We start from the raw sequence: 23,843 nt of genomic DNA, 5'->3' as shown, positions 1-23,843 counted from the left end.
CGATTCTGGTTATCGGTAACCTGATTGGCTGAAGCGTCACCAAGGCGGGAGAAGAAGACATCGAGGGACGTTGAAGGGTTAAGGTAAGTGCATTTTACAGGGCACAGTGGCGACAATGGGCACAGTGGCGACAATGGGCACAGTGGCGACAATGGGCACAGTGGCGACAATGGGCACAGTGGCGACAATTGAGGGGCAAAGTGGCTGCGTTTGGCATGGCACAGTGCTGACAATTGATGGCACAGTGGCTGCGTTTGATGGCATGGCACAGTGGCTGCGTTTGATGGCACAGTGGCTGCGTTTGATGGCATGGCACAGTGGCTGCGTTTGATGGCATGGCACAGTGGCTGCGTTTGATGGCATGGCACAGCGGCTGCGTTTGATGGCATGGCACAGCGGCTGCGTTTGATGGCATGGCACAGCGGCTGCGTTTGATGGCATGGCACAGCGGCTGCGTTTGATGGCATGGCACAGCGGCTGCGTTTGATGGCATGGCACAGTGGCTGCGTTTGATGGCATAGCACAGTGGTGATAATTGATGGCACAGTGGCTGCGTTTGATGGCATGGCACAGTGGTGACAATTGATGCCACAGTGGCTGCATTTGATGGGCACAGTGAGGCTGCAAATTTTTTTTTTTTTTACGTTTGCGCCCCCCCCCCCCCCCCCAAATATTTTGAGCACCAGCCGCCACTGCTGGTTCCAGAAAAAGCCTCTAAACGGCCCTGTGTACATGTACTGATAAGATAACATAGAGGAGAGTTCAGGAGCAGTTGAAAAAAATGCCCAACTGCTCCTAAACATCCGTTTACCATCAGCAGTGTACATGAGGCACAAGCTGATGGACGAACGGAAAGCAAAACGAATGGAAACCTCTGGAGATTTCATTACCATGTGTGACCAGGAACCATCCTTTTCTGAGAACCAACGCCACAGGAGGTGAGACCTGGTTCTACCAGTTTCATCTGGGATCCAAGCTGCAATTGATGAAATGGCGTTCCCCGTCTTCCCTGCGACCCAAAAAGAGTCGCCTGCAAAAGTCCAAGGTCAAGACAATGTTGATCACCTTCTTAGACAACTATGGCATCATCCTTAACCACCTTATTCCCGCACGCCGTCAAATGACGGCGGGGGGAATCCCCTATTGTTCTGACAGGACGTTACATGACGTCCTGTCATTTAAAGTCGCCAGGGGGCGCGCTCCGGCGGCGCGTGCGCGCACCCGTCACGTTACTGGGAACACAATGCGTGTGCCCGGGCACCCGCGATTGCCCATTAACTGAGCAGGACCGTGGATCTCTGTGTGTAAACACAGAGATCCACATCCTGTCAGGGAGAGGAGACCGATGCTGTGTCCCTTGTACATAGGGACACAGATCGGTCCCCTCCCCCTACAGTTAGAACACTGACTAGGCTACACATTTAACCCCTTCCTCACCCCCTAGTGGTTAACACCTTCCCTGCCAGTCACATTTATACAGTAATCAGTGCATATTTATAGCACTGTTCACTGTATAAATGTGAATGGTCCCAAAAATGTGTCAAAAGTTTCCGATGTGTCCGCTATAATGTCGTAGTCCCGAAAAAAAATCGCAGATCGCCGCCATTCCTAGTAAAAAAAAAAAAAAAAAATCATAATTATGTCCCCTATTTTGTAGGCAATATAACTTTTGCGCAAACCGGTCACTATACGGTTATTGCAATTTTTTTTTACCAAAAATATGTAGAACAATACGTATCGGCCTAAACTGAGATAAAACATTTTTTTTTTTTTTTTTAAATGGGATATTTATTATAGCAAAAAGTAAAAGATAGTGGCCCGGATTCAGTAAGATTTGCGCATTAATTACGGAGGCACAGGGCAACGATTTTGCCCTGCGCCCCTCGCAAATTTGCGCCGCTGCCCTCAATTCACGGAGCAGTAGCTCCGTAAATTACGTGGGCGTGCCGGCAAAATTGCCCGGCGTAAGCGCTCGCAATTTAAATGATCCCGATGGGCGGGAATCATTTAAATTAGGCGCGTTCCCGCGCCGATCGTAAAGCGCATGCGCCGTCGGGAAACTTTCCCGACGTGCATTGCGGCAAATGACGTCGCAAGGACGTCATTTGCTTCAAAGTGAACTTGAATGGCGTCCAGCAAACTCAAATTTCACGACGCGGGAACGGCGGGTATACTTTAGCATTGGCTGCCCCTACTATTAGAAGGGGCAGCCTTAAGCTAAAGACGCCGTACGGAAACTCCGTAACTTGCGTACGCAGGGCCCGCGCAACATTGTGAATCGGTGTTGGTATGCAATTTGCATACTATACACTGAGCACAATGGGAGCGCCCCCTCGCGGTCATCGCAAGAATTCAGCCTAAAATCTGCGTGGCATAAGAGCCTTATGCCATGCAGATTTTAGGCTGCAGTCGGCGTTACGATGTTCCTGAATCGGGAGCATTTGTAACGCCGGAGCAAGTCGGCAATTGCGCTGCGTAACTATGGTTACGCAGGTGCAATTGCTCTGTGAATCCGGGCCATTGTGTGTTTTTTTTTTTTTTTTCAAAATGTATGCTTTTTTTTTTTTTTTGTTTATAGCCCAAAAAATAAAAACTGCAGAGGCGATCAAATACCACCAAAAGAAAGCTCTATTTGTGGGAAAAAAAGGACGCCAATTTTGTTTGGGAGCCACGTTGCACGACGGCGCAATTGTCAGTTAAAATGTTGTCTGTGCAGGAAGGGGGTGTATGTGCCCAGTAGGCAAGTGGTTAAGGTGAAAAAACAAAGGTTTACAACCCTTTAAAATGTACAATTTTTTTTTTTTTACTGCCGCCTGGGCCTTCCTGTCCTAGTGGCATTCACTCCCCCTGTTTTTGACAGGTGTCACAAGAACAGGAAGTAGGGGAAAATGTCCACTTTGGGGGTCACAGGCAGGAATGAAAACCTGATGGCAATTTAAACCCTTTCCCACTCAAAACATACAAAACAGAATCGTCTGGCTTTTTCCTTAATAAATATGGATTTGGCTCCTTCGAAAGGGATATTTTCGGTTCCCATTGGGAACATGTCGGAGGAACCGTGCCGTATAAGACAAATGACACTTTTAATTATTTAAGAGTAGCGTCTGCAGTTTTTCACCAAATTGCCTCTCGTTCAGGAATTGGTAGATGAGGAATATTTTTTTCTTCTCCTTTCACTGCTTATTCTGCACAGATGGATTGTTCATTCCTGTGACCGACTGCCAATCACCCTGTCAGCTCATTCCCACAGGTGACAATCATCCCGACAGCGCCGGAGAGGAAATACTGGCTGCATTGTCGGGGACGGGTGACAACGCACTGCAGTAACACTTCTATATGAATGGGCATAAGGCCTCCAGGACGCGTCCCCTGCCCCTGTGTCTGGGGTGTCTCTTGTTGTATGGCGGGGGTGATGGCAGATTGTATGTCCCCCCCAGGACAATAAAATATTTCCCCGATTACTGAAGCTCTCCGGATTGCTCTGACCACATGCTGAGAATTTTCCAGATGATTTGTCATTTAAAGGCGGAATAGATTGTTTTTTTAGAGGACAGCTTGAGGCATCGGCAAAATCGCCCCGGGAACTGCTGATGTCGGCCAGGAAATGCCGCATCTGTTCAGTTTTGCTTTTAATCCTTTGTTTTATCGTGATCCATGCTGGCAGATTTGGCAGGTTTTTCCTAGTGCGGCTCTGTGGGATTGCCCACTTGTTATACGCTACATAACCAAAAGTATTGGGACGCCTGCCTTTACACGCACATGAACTTTAAAGCGGAGTTCCGCCTGCAAAAAAATAAATAATTAAAAATCAGCAGCTACAAATACTGCAGCTGCTGACTTTTTTAATATAAGGACACTTATCTGTCCAGGGCGCCCGCAATGTCTTCACCCAAAGCTGACCTGTCCCTCGGCTCCAGGTGCCAGTGCTGGCATCGTCGGTAAGGGAAACAGGCAGTGAAGCCTTGCGGCTTCACTGTCTGTTTCCTACTGCGCATGTACGAGTCGCGCTGTGCGTTGTGAATGGTCCCTGCTTTCTTCTGGGACCTGTGTCTCCCAGAAGACAGCGGGGGGGGGGAAGGAGGAGGGGCCGGACATGACGTAGTCGTACCCTCTGTCTCTCTGTCTCTCTGTCTGTGGTGCTCTTTTGCCGGAAGTGGGAGCAAATAACTGTATTTGACAGGTATCTGCTCTCCCCTGAAAGGTGCCAAATGTGACACCGAAAGGGGGGGGGGGGGACCGGATCAGCGTAAGTAAAATTTCTGGGTGGAACCCCGCTTTAATGGCTTCCCAGTCTTAGTCCGTAGGGTTCAATATTGAGTTGGCCCACCCTTTGCAGCCATAACAGCTTCAACTCTTCTGGGAAGGCCGTCCACAAGGTTTAGGAGTGTCTATGGGAATGTTTGATCCTTCTTCCAGAAGCGCATTTGTGAGGTCAGGCACTGATGTGGATGAGAAGGCCTGGCTCTAATTCATCCCAAAGGTGTTCTATCAAGTTGAGGTCAGGAGTCTGTGCAGATAAGTTACTATGCAAGTCAAGTATCTCCACCCTAAACTTGCTCATCCATGTCTTTATGGACCTTGGTTTGTGCACTGGCGCGCAGTCATGTTGGAACCAATAGGGGCCGTCCCCAAACTGTTCCCACAAAGTGCGATTTGGTCCCGCACGAACGCAAACAGCGATCGTCCCACACGTGGGGTATCGCCACGAATGCCAGATCATGGGCAGTAATTCTAGCAGCAGATCTTCACTGTGAATTTAAAGTGGTAATCTGTAAAAGCTTTTAAAACATCACCTATGGATAGTAACATTTACAGCGTTTGTGCACAATTTTAAAGTGTGACATGTTTGGTATCGATTTACTCTGCGTATTGTACAAAAATAACACTGTGTGTGTGTGTGTGTTTGTGTGTGTGTGTTTTTTTTTCTTTCTTTTTTCATTACAATTAAAGGCCCGGATTCACATACATAGGCGCATATTTATGCCGCCGTAGCGTATCTAATATATGCTACGCCGACGCAGCGCAGAGAGGCAAGCACCGAATTCACAAAGCACTTGCCTCCCAAACTGCGCTGGGTTTCCTCGGCGTAATCCGGCGTAGGTGGAAGTGGGCGTGAGCCATGCTAATCAGGCGTGACCCCATGCAAATGATGGGCCGAGCGCTAGACAGATACGAATAATGGACGGCGCATTGCTCCGTCCCGTAGACGCATACCAGTGCGCATGCTCAGAATCACGTCGGAACGAATGCCTAAGATACGACGGATCACTGCCTACGGCGTGAACGTAACCTACGCCCAGCCATATTCACGTACAACGTAAACGACGATGGCTTGAGTTCCCTGGTCCATACCTTTTGCATGGGTTGCGCCTCATATATGGGGAATAACTTAACGCCGGACATACGACTTACGCAAACCGCGTATATTATGCGCCGGGCGCAAGTACGTTCGTGAATCGGCGTATCTCCCTCATTTGCATATGTGCATAGAAAATCAATAGGAGCTTAAATATGCGCCCAGCTTAAATATGCGCCCACGATTCGACGGCGTAGGCAAGTTACGTCGGTCGTAGGAAGCCTATTTTTAGGCGTATCTCAGATTGTGGGCAAAGCGCATAGATACGGCGGCGCATAGTTACACTTACGCGGCGTATCTCGAGATACGTCGGCGTAAGTGCTTTGTGAATCCGGGCCAAAGTGTGTGTTTTCCCAAAAAATTGCATTAAAAAATGTTGCGGAAATACCATGCAACATAAAAAATTGCAAAACCCAACAATATTCTTCTTTTTGTTTAAAAAAATAAATAAATAAATTATGTTTGGGGGTTCTAAGTAATTTTTTAGCAAAAAATACTGAATGTTTACACGTGAACAATCGGCTTGGATCAGTGTAACAATGCAAATATTGTACCTGTAATCCCTCTAGAACAGCTTTTCTTGATCCCTTGACCATTTGAAATAACTTTCTGGTCTCAGGAAACCAGGGTTGCCAACCGCCAGTACATTAATACTGACAGTTTGTAAAAATGTTTTTTTTGTTTTTTTTTTTTGTTTTTTTACAACTGTCAGTAAATATCAGGGGCTGATAATTTCATGCTGTGTTGAGTTTATTCATGCAAATTACTTTGTTATAGGTATTGTCAGTTTTTCATGTTTATCATGTTTATACAGTTTAAATATTCACGGTGTTTAGTTTTTAATAAAAGTTTCTGTCATTTTTCAGGTTGCCAGTAAAAAAAAAAGTGCCTCCGCTAATATGTATATTTTCCATGTCTTGTCAGTAAAAGATTCTGCGGGAGGTTGGCAACCCTGCAGGGAACCCCTGCTAAAAATCACTTTATCCACAACTCATGCATGGTACGTTAGTGGGAAGAATGCTCATTACACTTGTGGTCATTGGAGGAATTCCCCCCCTTTACAGATGGCTAAGAAGATTAATGGTGTCAGTGGGAATTTATCGGAGACAGAAATTGCTAATTTCTCAAGGAATCCCTAGAAACCTCAGGAGAAACCCTGGTGTTCCATGGAACCCTGGTTGGAAAACCCTGCTCTAGAAACTGGAAATATCTGTAGTCAGGGCAGCCATCACAAATTTTTGGGTCCCTTAGGCAGGGCCCCCCTGGAGTTAGGAACCCGCGCGGGGGACCAAAAAAAAATACTTAAAGAAAAAAAAAACAGGGGGGTGGGCCCCTGCCGCGAGTTGCTAAGGTGGGGGGGGGGGGCAGACGAAAAAAATTTTTTTTTTTCTTTTACAAAAAAAAGGGGGGGGCGACCGGGCCCCTAGGAGCCATCGGGCCCCTTACAGGTGTAATGCCTGATGGCTACCCTGGGCTGGATTCAGATAGCCTTTACGCCGGCGTATCTATTGATACGCCGCGTAAGTGCTACGAAGCGCCGGCGTATCTTCTTTCTGTATTTACAAAGCTAGATACGCCAGAATTTCCCTCAGATCCGACCGGCGTAAGTGTCTTACACCGTCGTATCTTAGGCTGCATATTTACGCTGGCCGCTAGGTGGCACTTCCGTATATTTACACGATGAATATGCTAATTAGGTAGATACGCCGATTCAGAAACGTACGTCCGCCCGGCGCATTTTTTTTACGTTAGGCGGTTTCCGGCGTAAATTTACCCCTGCTATATGAGGGGCATCCTATGTTAAGTATGGACGTCGTTCCCGCATCAAGTTTTGAAAAGTTTACGTCGTTTGCGTAAGTCGTTCGCGAATAGGGCTGTACGTAAGTTACGTTCACGTCTAAAGCAATGACGATTTGCGGCGTGATTTCGAGCATGCGCACTGGGATTCTTTCACGAACGGCGCATGCGCCGTTCGTAAAAAATGTAAAATACGCGGGGTCACCATTCATTTAAATAAAACACGCCCACATCATCCCCATTTGAATTAGGCGGGCTTACGCCGGATCACAGACGTTACGCCGCCATAACTTAGGGCGTAAGTTCTTTCTGCATACGGAACTTGCACCCTATTTTCTGGCGGTGTAACGTATCTGAGATACGTTACGTTACGCCCGCCAAAAGATACACCAATGTATCTGAATCCGGGCCCCTGTCTGTGGTAGACACTGCTACTCCAGTGATTTCCGTGTCTTGGGCCAAGAGGGTGCCCTGCTGCACTGTGAACACAGGAGGTCGGCACCATTCAGAGAATTTATTATTATTATTTTTTTCCAGGGTGCCCTTTCTTTAGATTGTCATGTATCATCGACAAATGCAGACAGGTTTATGAAGGGGTCCTCCATAAGGAAATGGTAGTTGTACTTTATTACAATTTCTCTAGTCGTGTTCTGATGAATTAATACATTTTCCTCCTTCTTTTTTTTATTTTTAGGGCAGTCATGTATGGCTTGTTGTAAATGGAAGTTTGGTGCCGGCCACTGTCACTTCCAGCTCCGAAGGCGATGTGCTGTTTACCAGCGACTATGGGCAGGTGAGATTAAAGTGAATAAAAAGGAGGAAGAAGCAGACGTTTAAATGTTGTAATACACAGTGGATTTTTATTATGTAATGTTTTGCTTACTCTCCTTTTTTTTTGTATTTTTAACATCTGTATCAAAGCGGAGATCCACCGTAATTTTTATTTTTTTTAAAAGCCAGCAGCTGCTGACTTTTAATAAATGGTAGGGTTGTCCCGATACCGATACCAGTATCGGTATCGGGACCGATACCGAGTATTTACGGGAGTACTCGTACTCCCGCAAATACCCCCGATACTGAAATAGAATACTTGTTCCACCACCACCCCCGTCCGTCCGTCGCCGCCGCCGTTAATCAGCGTGCGGGGAACATTGCAGCTTTCGTTTGAATAGCTGTATCCCCGCCGCGTATAGACACTTCCCCTTGCGTGGGATTGGACGGATGATCTGTCCAATCCCGAGCAAGGGGGAGTGTCTATACGCGGCGGGGATACAGCTATTCAAACGAAAGCTGTAATGTTCCCCGCACGCTGATTAACGGCGGCACGTGCGGCATCATCAAGGTGTGGGGGACATGGCTGCATTATGTGGGGGACATGGCTGCAATATGTGGGGGGACATGGCTGCATTATGTGGGGGACATGGCTGCATTATGTGGGGGACATGGCTGCAATATGTGGGGGACATGGCTGCAATATGTGGGGGGACATGGCTGGAATATGTGGGGGGACATGGCTGCATTTGGGGACACATTTAAAAAAAGTATCGGTATTCGGTATCGGCGAGTACATAAAAAAAAGTATCGGTACTTGTACTCCGTCCTAAAAAAGTGGTATCGGGACAACCCTAATAAATGGACACTTACCTGTCCAGGGCGCCCGCAATGTCGGTAGCCGAAGCCGAGCAATCGCTCGTCTCTCCGCTGCCCCCATCGCCATCCTCGGTGAGGGAATCAGGAGGTGTTGCGGCTTCACTTCCCGGTTCCCTACTGCGCATGCGCGAGCGGCGTGGCACGTCCTCGCTGGTCCCCACTGTTTCCTGGGACCAGTGTGTTTCCCAGAAGACAGCGGGGGGAGGGGCATGACTCCCGCAGGAGTCTATTCCTGGAAGTGGGTGCAAATGCCTGTATTATACAGGTATCTGCACCCCCCCCCCCCTCCCCCCTAAAAAATGCCAAATGTGACACTGGAGGGTTCACTTTTTGTGTGGACCTCCGCTTTAAAGCGGAGGTTCACCGGTACAATATACCTTTTCCCCTTAGCTTCATGCTCGTTTTGTCTAGGGGAATCGGCTAGTTGTTTTAAAATATGAGCAGTACTTACGGTTTACGAGATGCATCCTCTCCGTCGCTTCCGGGTATGGGCTGCGGGAATGGGCGTTCCTATTTTGGTTGACAGTCTTCCGAGAGGCTTCCGACAGTCGCATCCATCGCGTCACGATTTTCCGAAAGAAGCCGAACGTCGGTGCGCAGGCGCAGTATAGAGCCGCACCGACGTTCGGCTTCTTTCGGCTACTAGTGACGCAATGGATGCGACCGTCGGAAGCCTCTCGGAAGACTGTCAATCAAGAAGGAACGCCCACTCCCAAAGACCCATACCCGGAAGCGACGGAGAAGATGCATCTCGAAAACGGTAAGTACAGCTCATATTTTAAAACAAATAGCCGATTCCCCTAGACAAAACAAGCATGAAGCTAAGGGGATTGTTTAAAAAAATATATTAATGGGTGAACTCCCGCTTTAATAACAGAAATGCATTTATCGTAAATGGTTGTGGTCAATCTTGTGTCCATATAAACCATCATGCTTGATATCCCAGTGGAGGTTGGTTGAGCTTTTTGGGCTTTTCTTCTCATGGAAGGGGCAATGGCTTCACAGCCCAATTCCTGCTCCTGTTTAGGTTCTAAGCAATTTTATGAAATTCTATAGGCTACCTGCTCATGTAATGCAAGAGATAGACGGTTGGTTGGGCAGGTTATTGCCCTCTAGTGGACCACCCCTATCGGAGAGAAATGCTTGCATGGATCATCAGATCCCAATTGTCCCTCACTTGGAGACAGTCGCTCTTTTAAAACCAGATCCCTCTGTACTTCTTTATTTTTCAGTTGTTGCTCTTTTTATGTTCTGACCTGTATAAAAATGTATCTAGTGGACCACCAAAAATATTATACTAGGTGGGGAAAAAAATCACTTGTGGGTTTAACCAATCATTTGTAATACATTAATCATCTGTGGTCCATATAACTGAAGACATGACAGGGGTCTGTGTAAACGGCGTGATTTTCGCGCCAATAATACGTGTACGTGTTGGATGAATCCACACGTGTAGGTTGAACAAATAAACAATAGTGACTATGGGGCAGATTCTCGTAGATCGCCGCATCTCTGCTGCGGCGTAACGTATCTCATTAACGTTACGCCACCGCAAGTTTTACGGGCAAGTGCTTGATTCACAAAGCACTTGCCTGTAAAGTTGCGGCGGCGTAGCGTAAATCCCCCGGCGCAAGCCCGCCTAATTCAAATGATCTGGGTAGGGGGCATGGATCATTTAAATTAGGCGCGTTCCCGCGCCGAACGTACTGCGCATGCGCCGTCCCTAAAATTTCCCGACGTGCATTGCGCTAAATGACGTCGCAAGGACGTCATTGGTTTCGACGTGAACGTAAATGGCGTCCAGCCCCATTCACGGACGACTTACGCAAACAACGTAAATTTTTAAATTTCGACGCGGGAACGACGGCCATACTTAACATTGGTTGCCCCTCATATAGCAGGGGCAACTTTACGCGTCAGAAATCTAACGTAAACGTTGTATCTTCACTGCGTCGACCACGCGTACGTTCGGGAATTCGCGTATTTTGCATACTCGACGGGGAAAACGACGGAGGCGACACCTAGCGGCGAAAAAATAAATTGCATTTAAGATCTGACAGCGTAAGAGCCTTACGCCTGTCAGATCTAATGGTTATCTATGCGTAACTGATTCTAAGAATCAGTCGCATAGATACGACGGCCCAGATTAGGACTTACGACGGCGCACATGGCGTTGCGCTGTCGTAAGCCCTTTCAGAATCTGGGCCTATATATTTATTTTTGAGCTGCTCCCCTGTTGTGATGAAGTGGATACCTCCTATCTTAGTGATGAGTGGATGGTAGGGGTCTGCCTACATACTTTGTACTAAAAGATGCCCCTCTTTCTTATCTCAGAAGGTTGGAAGGCACGGATCAGGCATTGCAATTGGACTGGTCATATACAGAAAGATTAGGCTGCCATAAGTGAATCTTGTCCACGGTATTGAGTCATGTTGTTTCACCCCAAAGTCAGGGGCGATTCCCAAGTGATTTCCACAAAGTTGGGTGTAAGAAATTGTCCAAAATGTCTTGGTATGCTGGTGCTTTAGGAGTTCCCTTCACTGGAACTAAAACAACCCCACACCATATGATTTGGACCAGTGCATAAAGCAAGGTACATAAAGACATGGGTGAGCGAGTTTGTGGTCGAGGAACGTGACTGGCAGGCACAGAGTCCTGACCTCAACCCGATAGAACACCTTTGGGATGAATTCGAGCGGAGACTGTGAGCCAGGCTTTCTCACCCATAGCAGTGTACAAAAAATAAATTGCGCAACCCAAGTAAAATGATTCTGCTTAAAAACAGATACAAACATGTGCTGTGATAAAATAATTGCTCTAATTATATGCAAGTCCATAAAGTGCTTAGATCGGTGCAAATCGGTGAAGACGGACATTTCAGGTGATCAAACGATTACTCTGTTTGCCAAACGGCCAAGAAAAAAGGTGCTGCTTATCAGATATGATGGATCTCAGGTTATAGAGATCATCTGGGCACTCACAGGTGGGATCACTCAGGCAAACGACCGAATATCTACGGATTCATCCAGTATAAGGATCCTTCCTCCTACAGCTGCGATCTACTTCGTTGGGCCCTTTACAAGGCAACTTCCACTCGTGGGTTATATTTTATAAAAGGTAAAGAAGAGGCTTCATGGTGCAGTACTTAATTCAGGGTTTTTATTCACAGATAAAAAAAGTACTGACTTCCAACAAAAAGGGTATTTGATATGTTCAAAATACACAGCCGCGGCTCAAGCCAGCCAGCTGGTACGTGGCGACGTCAAATCCTGTAGCTCCACTCAACGCATTTCTCTGTATTGGGCATTGACTGGGAAAGGAGGCTGGCCAATAGGCCAATGGCTAATACGGAGAAAGGCTACATGATTTGACGTTGCCACGTACCAGCTGGCTGGCTTGAACCACGGCTGTGTTTTTTTTTTTTTGTTTTTTAGTTTTTTTAACATATCGAGCACCATTTTTGTTGGCTGTCAGTACTTTTCTCTCTGTGAATAAAAGCCCTGAATTGAGTACTGCACCATGAAGCATCTATCTATCTATCTATCTATCTATCTATCTATCTATCTATCTATCTATCTATCTATCCTTCTCATATCTATCTATCTATCTATCTATCTATCTATCCTTCTCATATCTATCTATCTATCTATCTATCTATCTATCTATCTATCTATCTCCTTCTCATATCTATATATTTATCTATCTATCTATCTATCTATCTATCCTTCTCCTTCTCATATCTATCTATCTATCTATCTATCTATCTATCTATCTATCTATCTATCTCCTTCTCATATCTATATATTTATCTATCTATCTATCTATCTATCTATTTATCCTTCTCCTTCTCATATCTATCTATCTATCTATCTATCTATCTATCTATCTATCTATCTATCTATCTCCTTCTCATATCTATCTATCTATCTATCTATCTATCTATCTATCTATCTATCTATCTATCTATCTATCTATCTATCTATCTATCTATCTATCTCCTTCTCATATCTATCTATCTCCTTCTCATATCTATCTATCTATCTATCTATCTATCTATCTATCTATCTATCTATCTATCTATCTATTTATCCTTCTCCTTCTAATATCTATCTATTTATCTATCTATTTATCCTTCTCCTTCTCATATCTATCTATTTATCTATCCATCTATCCTTCTTCTCATATCTATCTATTTATTTATCTATCTATCTATCCTTCTCATATCTATCTATTTATCTATACTTTTCATATCTATCTATATTGTAATCCAATGGTCCAGCTGTTTCCAGATGTGGGGAATGTTACAAGAAGGGATGCCTGGCATTCTTCAGACGGACCCTCGTGCTAAGAGGTCATTATTCACGAAATACGCCTACTCAGGGATTTCCAGCCTGCAGACCAGACAAAGGGTGCGTGCATCCCCTTGTATTTTCCCAAGTCCTGGGCCAATCTCTTAATAGGCAGGATGTGGTTAGTGATCTAAAAGAAGAATCCAGGATGATCACACTGGTGAGGGGAAAGCCTAGATTTCAATTAAAGGGAATCGTAAAGCTGACGTTGAGGTTCATCAAAAGATTGGCTGAGGGTTTTCAAAGTGTACATGCCAACTGCACCACCGAGATATCTACGCTGACCACTGAACCAACGTTCAGGCTAGCAGATCACCCGAAACCACAAAAAGAAAAAAATGGAGAAAGCAGCTGTTTTATTCAATCTGTTGTAGATGCGACTCGCGTGTGTTGAGGTGAGACCGCGTGTCCGATGAAATGGTGAAAACTGAGGCTATTGATTGATCCGTCATACCTCACTCAGATGTTTTCTTAATGACATCATCGCTTTGAAGTGAGAAAAGGTCAAAGTTCAAAATTATGACTCCCTTCTAACTTCTGTATTCCTGTGTATTATTATTATTTAGGTACTTGTATAGCGCTGTCAATTTACGCAGAGCTTTACATATACATTGTACATTCATATCGGTCCCTACCCTCAAGGAGCTTACAATCTAAGGTCCCGAACTCACATTCATATACTAGGGCCAATTTAGGCAGAAGCCAATTAACCTACCAGCATGTCTTTGGAGTGTGGGGGGAAACCGGAGTACCCGGAGGAAATTAAAATTAATAAATAAATAAAACGCTTCAATGCTGGCCATTTTCACCCCCTTCTTTTAGTTTCCAGCACTGTCGCACGTTGAATGACAATTGCGCGGTCATGGAACACTGTACCCATATGAAATTTTTATGATTTTTTTTCCCCACACAAAGCTTTCTTTTGGCGGTATTTGATCACCTCTGCGGTTTTTGTTTTTTGTGCTATTAACAAAATAGGCCCAGATTCACAAAGGAGATACGCCGTTGTATCTCGGAGTCTGAGCCGTCGTATCTATGCGCCTGATTCATAGAATCAGTTACGCATAGATTTCTATTCGATCCGACCGGACGTCTCTTACGCCGTCGGATCTTAACTGCATATTTACGCTGGTCGCTAGGGGCGTGTACGCTGATTTCGCCTAGAAATATTTAAATCAGTTAGGTACGCAAATTAAAGGCTTAAAGTTAAAGTTACCCCTGCTATATGGTGGCGTACATGCGGCGTACCAATGTTAAGTATGGCCGTCATTCCCGTGTCGAAATTTAAAATTTTTACATCGTTTGCGTAAGTCGTTCGTGAATGGGGCTGGACGTCATTTACGGTCACGTCGAAACCAATACGTCCTTGCGGCGTACTTCGGAGCAATGCACACTGGGATATTCCACGGATGGCGCATGCGCCGTGCGTGAAAAACGTCAATCACGTCAGGTCATGGTTAATTTTAAATAACACACGCCCGCCTCTTCACAATTTGAATTAGACGGGCTTACGCCGGCCTATTTACGCTACGCCGCCGCAACTTTCTTTTGAGAATACGGCACTTGCCTATAAAAGTTGCGGAGGCGTAACGTAAATAGGATACGTTACGCCCGCACAAAGTTACGCGCATCTACGTGAATCCGGGCCATAGTGCTTAAGTTTGAAAAAAACACAACTTTTTTGTTTTTACTTTTTGCTATAATTAATATCCCAATTTAAAAAAAAAATTATATCTTTTTCCTCAGTTTTTAGGCCGATACATAATCTTGGTAAAAAATATCCCAATAAGTGTATATTGATTGGTTTGCGCAAAAGTTACAGCGTCTACAAAATACAGGATAGATTTATGCCTTTTTTTCCCTAGTAATGGCGGTGCTTCTATCGTGACTGTGACGTTGCGGCGGACGTATCGGACACTTTGGACACTATTGTGAGACAATTGACATTTATACAGCGATTAGTGCTATAAAATTGCACTGATTACTGTGTAAATGTCGCTGGCAAGGAAGGGGTTAACACTAGGGGGGCGATCAAGGGGTTAAATGTGTTACCTAGGGAGTGATTCTAACTGTAGGGGGAGGGGACTCACAAGGGGAGGAGACCGATCGGTGTTCCTCTGCACTGGGAACACACATCAGTCTCCTCTCACCTGACAGGACGTGGATCTGTGTTACACACACAGATCCACGTCCCTGGCTCTATTACCGGCAATCGCAGGTGCCCGGCGGACATCGTAGCCACCAGGCACGCGCCATTAGGCCAACAGAAGGGTAGCCCCTTGACACTGCACCCGGAAGACCGCAGCCATTGCTGTGGTAGCTTGGGCTACTATGGTGATTTAAAGCTTCCAGAGGCTGATCAGGTATCGCATATGGATACAAATACCTAGTTTCAGATAGCTTTACGCCGGCGTATCAGTAGATACGGCGTCGTAACTCTGAATCTACGTCGTCCTAAATTTAGGCGTATTCTGGAAACCAGATACGCTTAAATTAGGCTAAGATACGAGCGGCGTAAGTCTCCTACGCTGTCGTATCTTAGGGTGCATATTTACGCTGGCCGCTAGCTGGCGCTTCTGTTGAGTTTGGCGTAGAATATGTAAATTAATAGATACGCCGATTCAGAAACCTACGTGCGCCCGGCGCATTTTTTTATGTCGTTTACGTACGGCTTTTTCCGGCGTAAAGTTAGTCGAACAAATAGCTGGCCTAGTCAATGTTAAGTATGGCCGTCGTTCCCGCGTCTAAATTTGAAAATTTTACGTTTGCGTAAGTCGTCTGTGAATGGGGCTGGACGTAATTTACGTTCACGTCTAAACCAAAACGTCCTTGCGGCGTATTTTGGAGCAATGCACACTGGGATATGTCCACAGACGGCGCATGCGCCATTCCTTAAAATCGTCAATCACGTCGGGTCACCAGTTATTAACATAAAACACGCCCCCCTGCTCCACATTTGAATTAGGCGCGCTTAGGCCGGCCCGTTTACGCTACGCCGCCGTAACTTAGGAGTTAAGTGCTTTGTGAATACAGCACTTGCCTCTCTGACTTACGGCGGCGTAGCGTATATGCGATACGCTACGCCGCCTCAAAGTTACGACCACATACCTGAATCCAGCTAAAAGGCTTCATATTTACACTGTAAACCTAAGTTTGGCAGCTTTTGGCGTTTTTTGCCAAAGTTCCTAAACGCAACTCCATAAAAGCCTGTGTCCATATACACATAAGCTTTTAGCAGAGTTTAGGAGCTGCAATTTTTAAGTGAGGTTAAACCTCTCCCTCCTGAACGCAGAAGAATCGTGTTCGGGATAGGAACGTTTTGACCGCTGGCCACGGAAAAACCGCAATACGTGCCAAAATGGAACCAAGGCTAGTGTACATGTAGCCCTACATTGTGCCAAAAATCTCATTCCTGGAGATCAACTTTAATAATGACTTTATTGTAGTAGTAGTAATAATAATAACCTAAAATGTACTAGCTAACACTATTTTTTACAATAACATTCCAGTTCACAAAAGAGGAACTAGTACGGCTCTAAATGGGGAAACAACTATAAATTGTTCATTTTTCAGTTCACTTACTTCCAAAAGTATCTGCTTTCAGCCTTGCGTGGCAAAACAATTTGGGGAAGGAGGACACTGAAAGACTCTATCCATGACACCGCAGTTCTCATTTACTGGTTAAAGCTGACCTATATACTCCAATAGTAAAGTATATGTTGCGGCAAAAAAAAAAATGCAGTACATATCTGCAATACATACACATTTTCCTATTATGTATCCCTTTAACCACTTCATTACTGGGCACTTAAACCCCCTTCGTGCCCAGACCAATTTTCCGCTTTCAGCGCTGACGCATTTTGAATGACAATTGCGCGATCATACAACACTGTACCCAAATTATATTTTTATCATTTTTTTCCCACAAATAGAGCTTTCTTTTGGTGGTATTTGATCAGCTCTGAGATTTTTTTTTTTTTTTGCGCTATAAACAAAAGACAAAAATGTTTGACTTTTTGTAATAATATCCAATTAAAAAAAAAAATTCCCTCTGTTTAGGCCGATACGTATTCTTCTACATATTTTTGTTTAAAAAAATCGCAATAAGCGTATATTGATTGGTTTGCGCAAAAGTTATAGCGCCTACAAAATAGGGGATAGATTTATGATTTTTATTTATTTATTTATTTTACTAGTAATGGCGGCGATCTGAGATTTTTTTTTGTCAGGCCTGCGATATTGCGGCGGACATATCGGTCACTTTTGACACAATTTTGGGACCATTCACATTTATACAGCGATCGGTGCTATAAAAATGCACTAATTACTGTATAAATGTGACTGGCAGGGAAGGGGCGAGGAAGGGGTTAAATGTGTATCCTGGGTGTGTTCTAACTGTGTGGGGGGAGGGGGCTGACTGGGGGAGGTAACTGATGCTGTGTCCCTATGTACAAGGGACACAGATCGGTCTCCTCTCCTCTGACAGCACGTGGAGCTCTGTGTTTACACACAGAGCTCCACGTCCCTGCTGTCACCTGCTGTGTCACCGCCGATCGCGTGTACCCGGCGGACATCGCGGCCGCCAGGTACACGCATCGGCTCTTCAGCGATGCGCCAGGACAGTGTTTACCCGCTGCGCACCACCCAGTGGCGCGCGCGGGTAATGCTTTTTAAAAGACGTCCAAAGACGTCCACCCGGCACTTGAGAGCCGCGCTTTTGACGTCTTTTGTCAATAGCGCGGGTCTGAAGTGGTTAAAGACCCTGCAAGTACAGGAAAATACCTATCCGTCTGCAAAAAATGAATGCAGCTTCTAAATCCCTTTTTGTGGACTGACAAGACGCAACATTTTTGTGGACTGAGTGGTGTAAGCCCTGCTCAGAGTCTTTTGCTAATCTAGTCACTCCCACTCTCCATTTCTACAACAGAGACTATTTTGTACAGCAAAAACGGCACAAAATGATCCAAGAGTTCAACAATGATTCATTGGTTCATTAAATGACCATAGATGACAGAGCCAACGCATTTTGCGACCCTATAGATCTCCCCCCCTTCCTCAGGGCCTGGCTACAATGAAAAGTTTTGTGGTACAGTCACCAGGGTTTGATTGATTGCTGTGCGAAAAGCCATCTATGACCAGTATAGTGAATCGATGAATCTTTGCTGATTTCGTTGATCCACTGCCCCTGGTCATCGCTGATGTTTCACAAAGTAAGCAATCAAACCCTGGTGAATGTACCACTTCTTCTGAATCCTTAAATATATTTTAAAGGGGTTGTAAAGGTACAATATTTTTTATTTTTTTTTCCTAAATGGCTTTCTTTACCTTAGCGCAGTCCTCCTTCACTTACCTCATCCTTCCATTTTGCTTTTAAATGTCCTTATTTCTTCTGAGAAACCCTCACTTCCTGTTCTTCTGTCTGTAACTCCACACAGTAATGTGAGTCTTTCTCCCTGGTGTGGAGTGTCGTGCTCGCCCCCTCCCTTGGACTACAGGAGAGTCAGGACGCTCTCTACGTTGCAAATAAAGGAGCTGTGGGTTTTCAGTGTTAGAGCTTGGCGGGGGACTGATGCTGTATTCGCCTAGGTAAGTATGATTCTAAAATAAAAAAAGTCCATACTTCCCTTAGTAATAATAAAAAGATAAACCGAGTAAGCGTAGTCAAAACATAGCCAGAGTTCAGGAACTGGATCGGATAGTCAGCCAAGCCTAATGTCAGAGAGCGGGATCAGGAGCCAGAAAGAAAGTTAGCCAAGCAAGTCTTCAACAGGAACGCATGAGATTAGTCTCTGTGATGTTGACCAAGGCGAAGGCAGAGAGAACTGAGCTGGAAGGCTTAAGTAGGCAGGACTGACGAGCAGGATCATCAACAGGTGAGTCTCTGTGGAGAGATAAGAGCTGGCAATTAGCCGACAGCTGAGTGGCCAGCTCAGAGAAGGAAGGGATGAGCCCAGCCCTGACAGATAAGAATTAGGAGGTCTAAATAGACTCTTTGAGATAACACAGGAGGTGTGCAGAGGATGCATGACTGCTCTGAATTTTTGGTAGGATCAATAGGTGTTTTTCCACTTCTCAAAACAAATTGCTTCCAATGGTATATTTGACTGAAAGGGAGGAAATAAGACAAGTTTTTTTTATTTAATTTTGTTTTTCAGGTAAGCCTCTGCCAGTTTGTTTTTTCTGTCCTGTGTACCTTTTGAGGAAATTTACCTGTACTTTTTGTCCCAAAGACACAACAGGAAGTTGTTGAAAATCTTCCAAAATGACAGAATGTCCTCCTATTGGACCCCCATCTGATTTTTTTTGCTTCTCTTTTATTCTGAGGATAGCCTAAAATTTTAGGTTCCCCTTAAATTTTTTTTCTTCGGTGGTAATGGTCACTAGGACAAATAGATGGGGAACTCTCACCACTGGGAACAGTTACAGCAATAATTAAATGGAGGGTTTACTCCTTTTAACAACAAAACCTGGGGAATGCCCAGGGAAAAACCAAGCCTCCTTACCGACCAGCCTGCAGAACAACCAAATTAACCTGTCTAACAGTATGCGTTAAAAACAGGGGTTTTGTCCGCACGCATTGGCAAACGCATGCGTGAGCCACAGAGCCAAGGCATCCTGTAATCTGTGGTCCTAACACTAAACAATGAGCGTCCCCACAGTGGAGGTACATGCATTCTAATGGATAGATGGGGGCAGGTGGACTGAAGGGGAGCCACCCCTCCTAAAAGGTACAGGAGCACACCAAACACCCAGCATATAGCCCAGTCTATCCAAAACTAAAAAAAATGCTTTATCAAGAAATACATTTGATCCTGTTAACAGTCTTGCGGCTATATACGCTATAAAAAGTAAAGGAGGGGTGAAAAATGTAGCTTTGCTGGAGAATATGGCGTGCCATGCTCCCTTCACTTCTGGCCATGTATCTAAAGTCATTCACCCTTTATAACTTGACTTCTGGAAAGGAGTAAAGTCGGCCCATCTGAGCTCTCATCTGCTGCTTTACCAAAGATTACATGACCAAGTACCTGAGCTTTCAAGCATGTAATCGGAGCCTGGGGCACATTTTGTCCAGGAACTCAAATAGTTCAACCCTTGTGTCACGGTTTATTCATTCATCTCAGCAAGACTATGGCTTTAAAGTGAACCTTTGCTTTGACACCCTCACCAATAAACTCTGAAGCAACACAAAGCCTTCTTTAAATAGAAGGGGCCAGATCCACGTAACGCGGCGCATTATTACGTCCGGCGTAGCGTATCTGATACACTATGCCGCCGTAACTTACATCGTATTTTCCGTATCCACAAAGAATTTGCGCCGTAAGTTACGGCGGCGTACTGTAAATGTGTCGGCGTAAGGGCGCGCAATTCAAATCACTAAGTTGTGGGCGTGTTTTATGTCAATACGTCTTGACCCCACGTAAATTAAGTTTTTTTTTTTTTAACGGCGCATGAGCTGTCCGTGGGGGTATCCCAGTGCGCATGCTCCAAATTAACCCGCAACAAGCCAATGCTTTCGACGTGAACGTAATTCTACGCAAAGCCCTATTCGCAAACGACGTACACGACGGAAAATTCGACGCTGGCCCGACGTCCATACTTAACATTGCGTACGCCTCATAGAGCAGGGGTAACGTTACGCCGAAAAAAGCGACGGAAAAAAATGCGTCGGGCGGACGTACGTTTGTGGATTGGCGTATCTAGCTAATTTGCATACTCAACGCGGAAATCGACGGAAGCGCCACCTAGCGGCCAGCGTAAATATGCACCTTAGATCCGACGGCGTACTAAGACGTACGCCAGTCGGATCTAGCCCAGCTTCAGGCGTATCTTGTTTTGTGGATACAAAACAAAGATACGCCGGAGCAAACTAGAAGTTACGCGGCGTATCAATAGATACGCCAGCGTAACTGCTTCGTGGATCTGGCCCAAGGTTTAAATGTCTTCAACCATGATGACAGCAACTACACTGATCATGATCACTAGGCTAGAATGGCTGTATGTAGCTTGGAATAGATGGCTGCATTATATAGTGGTACTGTGTGCTTGGCTGCATGCCTTGCTTGTGCCCTGAGGATGAGAGGTGGGGGGGGGGTACCTTTTGCTCTTTAACCCTTTATGCATCCTGATATATCCACAATGAGTCAACCCGTCAGGATACTCTAGCATGGGACTTGCTGGGTTGAGTTCCCTGCACACTGATTATTGAAGGAAGCCTAGCATGGCACCAAGCCTGGCCGAAACATCCACCCTGTGGCTGCAAGTCCATACCTTGCATGGGTACCAAGCAATAGACCCCGTTGCAGCCCAACACGTACCAGTCTGTTTCCAGGAGACATTACCCGCAGTGGCTGGTATATTTCAATATCCACACAATAGATACGGTTTGGCCTTTTGCTTTTACTATATAAAATGTGAAAGTATTTTCCAGCATATGAAATCGGGTTGTAAAGGCTTTTAATTTTATAAATAGGTCTCCTTTAAGCTAGTGCATTGTTGGTTCACTTACCTTTTCCTTCAATTTCCCTTCTAAATTTTTTTTTTCTTTGTCTGAATTTCTCACTTCCTGTCTCTCCTCAGTAAGCTTGCCCCATCATCCGAGCTGTTCTGGCTGGGGGTTAGTCAGCGTGCTCGCCCCCTCCCTTGGGACTACATCCCTGCAGGGAGACGCTGTGAACACTGGCAGGAGCAGAGCATAAACTTCCTTTAAACCCCTTCAACCCATAGGATACTAGGGACTATTTCCCTGCTTTCTATAGTGACACCTAGTGGGGAGTAAGAGAAGGTTAAAGGGGCACATCACCTACACTACACTCTTACCTGGTTAAATATTGTATGTATTGTATGTTATCGTCACAAAAACTAGACTCAATGGACTACTTGGTCTGTACCAGGTTTTCAGAATACACTGCCTTTCAGAGGATGCCTGGCATGGCACCTAATCCAGCCTAACTAGCATTCCTATGGCTATACATTCCATGCCTTGTATTGGTCATGAGCAAAACATTCCATTGCAACCAGGGGTCAAGTCCTGGGGAAAAAAGTGTGGGAACTCCCACCCAAGATCCACTCCCCCACCAAAAAAAAAAAAATGATGCACTAATATGCATAATTACTAAACCGCAAGTTCTTTCTAAATCCCGCGATAACTCGCGGCAGACCTCAGCAATGTCTCCTGGAAACAATGACAAAAGCCCTCAGGAGACATTGCGGCATCGAGGAAGTGACGGAATACCCGCACACTACCTGATGAATCCATATACAGGAAGCGGCCAGTAACATAAAGGATTACTAAGGTTCGCCTGCCCCTGACTGTGACTCGAGCTGGGCATCGCCGCTTAGTGAAGGATTGGCTTGGGCGGCTCGGCTACTCTAGTCCTGCAAAGGGAACTGAGTTCCTGCTGTGAAAAAAGTGCAGGAACTCCGTTCCCACGCGTTCCCGCAGGACTTGAGACCTGATTGCAACCCACCATGCATTGTTCTGTTTCCAGGAGGTGTTGCGACCTGTGGTCAGAATCGTGGAATTTCCATATGATAGATGCCCTTGGTCTTTGCTTTACTAAATAATATGTGAAGGTTTTTATCAGAAGTTCATTCAGCCTTCCAAGTGGAGAGATCACAACTCCATAATAGATAAAGCAGTACAGTAGAATGCAGTACAGTAAGAGAGGAGACTCTTGTAAGACCCGTGACCTCTGGAGGACTGTTCCAGAGTCCTCTTCTCCTCCTAGAGGATGGATAGTTCAAACGCCCATTCCTTGGCATAAGACAGCCTGACTGGGTCCTCCTGGCTTCCCCACCTCATCGGATAGGCTTTCTATCTAGGCCTCCACTCTACATGATGGCCCGGATTCACAAAGCACTTGCGCCGACGTATCTCGAGATACGCCGCGTAAGTGCAAATATGCGCCGTCATATCTGTGCGCCGGGCCCACAAAACTAAGATACACCTAAAAACAGGCTTCATTCCACCGGCGTAACTTGCCTACGCTCGGCCCATCATTTGCATGGGGTCACGCCTCATTTGCATGACTCACGCCCACTTCCACCTACGCCGGCTTACGCCTAGGAAACCCAGCGCAGTTTTGGGAGGAAGTGCTTTGTGAATTCCATGCTTGCCTCTCTGCGCTGCGTCGGCGTAGCGTAAAGGAGATGCGATACTGCGGCATAAATGTGCGTCGATGTCTGTGAATCCGGGCCGATGTGTTCTGTACTGATGCACCTCAGATAACCCTGTTCCTCCAGAGTGTGGCTACCAGAACTCTGGGGAACTTCCCATCTACACCATATACAGTGTAAAAGTTTTATCCATGATGTTTGGAACAACCTACCTGCCGAGTTCCTTCAAAAACAATTTTCAAGTGTACCTAGAAGAACGGTTTTAAAGGCAACGGGTGATCACACTAAATATTGATTTGATTTGGACTTCTCTTCTGTTCATTTATTTTCCATTTTGTTCCTTGATAAAAAATGAACTAATAGCGCTTGTATTTCTGAAAGCATCCTTCATTTACAGCATGCATTTGCAAAGTCCGGCCTGTGGGGCAGTTGTGGCCCGTGGCCTGGTTTTATATGGCCCCCACTTGCAATTTGCTTTCACTTTTGTGGCCCCCCCAAGCTCTGCATTGGGGTAAGGATGAGCTTGGTTTTAATATATATATTATTAATATATAATCTTTCTCAAAGGATAAAGA

General features: G+C 45.5%; 1 pseudogene; it reads left to right on the top strand.

The window, feature by feature from the left end:
• Positions 1 to 23,843, top strand: part of LOC120944450 — a 222,268-nt pseudogene that overhangs the window by 59,285 nt on the left and 139,140 nt on the right.

Source organism: Rana temporaria, chromosome 6 (genome assembly GCF_905171775.1).
Source record: "Rana temporaria chromosome 6, aRanTem1.1, whole genome shotgun sequence".
NCBI classification, from domain to species: domain Eukaryota; kingdom Metazoa; phylum Chordata; class Amphibia; order Anura; family Ranidae; genus Rana; species Rana temporaria.
The sequence above is the reverse complement of the archived record's forward strand: the minus strand, read 5'-3'. Positions and strand labels throughout refer to the sequence as shown.